Here is a 3,252-nt window from a genome sequence, read left to right on the forward strand (position 1 = left end):
CTTCTTCCTTTCTCAATTGTATTACGAAGACTGCATCATTAAACATTAAGAATCCTACCTCCCTTGCAGCTATATATCAACATAATATTGGCCATGCAAATTATTGGGGAAGAATAAGACTTTTTTCTTCACAAATAATGATATAGATACCTAGGTAGAGGAGGTTGTTCTCAACATAACTCCTAATGATACAAGGCAAAGTATAATATTTATAACATTAACACATATTAGACACAAGGGATTAAAGTTTCCCTAGTACTTTGTTAATGTATGTATATGCCATATCTCCCTACTATTAGAAAAATCATAGAAGGTAGAATTATTATTTCAGTTTTATACATCCAAAAGCATATATTTGAAAAGAAGTTTAGTGCCTGGCCCAAGCGCACATATCTAATAAGTAACAAACTTGGACACATACTAAGAACAATATGAGCCCCAAATCCATATACTTGGATACTATCAAGCTTCGCTATGCTTTACAAGTCCCTTTATTAATAGTCCACTTCTAACCTACTCGGTTTTCATCTCACTGCTGTTTCTATTACTTTTCTATTTTAAAGTAATATGGCACATCTCTCTATCACTTTAAGACACTTTACTCTTTGTTTTATTTGGGCTTTGGCTGATAATCTCTGTTCTTCCTCACCTCTTTCATTTCTATCTTGTGAATGTCCTGCTGTGTTTCAAATGGCCTCACCACTTAGTTTGCTTAGTTTTCATTATTTTGTACTCTCACATACTCTAGTTCTTCTTTTTATCATGGTGTTTATTATTAAAAATGTATTTTACGTCAAAGCATAAGAGGCTGTCTCTTGACACCCAACGTGTGCTCTGTCTCATGTGTATGTTTCTATAAAAACGCCTAGCCCACATGAGCAGAGGATGATAGGCTGGCTCAAAGGAAAGAAAAGTGAGCCTGTAGACTTGGGATTTAATCTCCAACTAAGATAGCAACAATGTTTCAGTTTATTTTTTATGTAGAAATTAAATACATTGCACAAAAACTCTATTTACTTTCCAAAATAATGCATTGATGGCACTATTTAATTGAAACATAATAATAAAAGAACTAGTCTAACATTCTTGATTATCACACTGCATGAGAGATAAAATATATTTTAATATACTGATTTTCAAAGCAAGCAAATGAGATGAATCATAAGTGAGTGTCTTTCTCAAAAAACATACATACATGTAGGTATGTATTGTGCACGTGTGTATTTGTGTGTGTATATAGCATATACGTAACAGTTTTGCAAAACTTGAACTACATAAAATGTTAAATGAATTTTTAATATTTATATGTTTCAGAACTATTGACAATACAAAAAATGTGTTATGATCCCTCATAGAACCAAACAGAAAGTCTAAATAAAATGGATTGATGGCAACTTTAAAAAACTAAACTTTGTTTTTAAATTAAAAAGTTCAATTACAGATTTCTTATACATTTTCATTTAAACATCAATTAACATAAAACAAATTTGTTTTATATTCCCCAGGGACTCAAAGTTAAATTGGATTTTACTATCCAAATAAGTAAATGAAATTGGTAAAAGTAAAAATTAATAAAGTTTTTGACTTGCAGAAATTGATATATATATTAAGCAAAAGATTAAAAATTAAGTGGGTCATAGAAAAGTGTTTTTATGCAAAGGGATAGAATATTCTGACAGATGTTAAAATTATGCTAATAGTAAAATTATGTTTTTAGTTGGCTTAAAATACTTTACATTTTTAAGAAGTTTAATAATTTTACAAAATCACACTTTCTGCCTGTGGATGGCACCCAGAAAGCATTGTCAAAGTCTCTCTTCTCCCTGCCATCATGTATAAGTCAGAGTTTCATAAAGAGCCTGAACAGCTGAGAAAGCTCTTCATTGGAGGGTTGAGATTTGAAACAACCGATGAGAGTCTGAGGAGCCATTTTGAGCAATGGGGAAAGCTCACAGACTGTGTGATAATGAGAGACCCAAACACCAAGCACTCCAGAGGCTTTGGGTTTGTCACAAATGCCACCGTGGAGGAGGTGGATGCAGTCATGAATGCAAGGTCACACGAGGTGGATGGAAGAGTTGTGGAACCAAAAGGAGCTGACTCGAGAAGATTCTCAAAGACCAGGTGCCCACTTAACTGTGAAAAAGATATTTGTTGGTGGCATTAAAGAAGACACTGAAGAACATCATCTAAGAGATTATGAAGTGATTGAAATCATGACTGACCGAGGCCATGGCAGGGAAACAGGCTTTGCCTTTGTAACCTTTGATGACCATGACTCCGTGAATAAGACTGTCATTCAGAAATACCATACTGTGAATGACCGCAACTGTGAAGTTAGGAAAGCCCTGTCAAAGCAAGAGATGGCTAGTGCTTCATCCAGCCAAAGAGGTTGAAGTGGTTCTGGAAACTTTGGTGGTGGTGGTGGAGGTGATTTGGGTGGGAATGACAACTTTGTTCGTGGAGGAAACTTCAGTGGTAGTGGTGGCTTTGGTGGCAACTGTGTTGGGGGTGGATATGGTGGCAGTGAGGATGGCTACAATGGATATGGTAAAAATGGAAGCAATTTTGGACATGGTGGAGGCTACAATAATTTTGACAATTACAACAATCAGTCTTCCAAATTTTGGACCCATGAAAGGACGAAACTTTGGAGGCAGAAGCTCTGGCCCCTATGGTGGTGGAGACCAATATGTTGCCAAACCACAAAACCAAGGTGGCTCTAGCAGTTTCAGTAGTGGCAGTAGCTATGGCTGTGGCAGAAGATTTTACTTAGAAAACAAAGCTTAGCAGGAGAGGAGAGCCAGATAAGTGTCAGGGAAGCTGCAGGTTACAAAAGGTTTGTGAACTCAGCCAAGCAAAGTGGTGGTAGGTCCAGTGAAGACAGTTTTAGACAAATACTCCTGCGTATGGGCAAAAAACTCAAGGACTGTATTTGTGACTAATTGTATAACAGGCTATTTTAGTTTCTGTTCTGTGGAAAATGTAAAACATTCCAAAGAAGGGTTTTAATGTAGATTATTTTTTGGCACCCATGCTGTTGATTGCTAAATGTAATAGTCTGATCATGATGCTGAATAAATGACTTTAAAAAAATATACCGTGTAAAGTTAGTCTACTCTGAAGCCATTTTTGTAAATTTCCTCAAGAGTGTGAAGTTTGAATTCCTTCAGGGTGATGCTAGGTCCTATTTGGAATGTATATACCAATCGCTTGGGTGGAGAAGCCATTGTCTTCAGAAAGCTTGGTGTA

The 3,252-nt window shown here is 35.9% G+C and overlaps 1 pseudogene; it reads left to right on the plus strand.

The window, feature by feature from the left end:
• The first annotated feature begins 1,831 nt into the window (after positions 1-1,831).
• Positions 1,832-2,790, plus strand: LOC100585252 (annotated as a pseudogene).
• The last annotated feature ends 462 nt before the right edge of the window (positions 2,791-3,252 follow it).

This window comes from Nomascus leucogenys, chromosome 9 (genome assembly GCF_006542625.1).
Source record: "Nomascus leucogenys isolate Asia chromosome 9, Asia_NLE_v1, whole genome shotgun sequence".
Lineage (NCBI taxonomy): Eukaryota > Metazoa > Chordata > Mammalia > Primates > Hylobatidae > Nomascus > Nomascus leucogenys.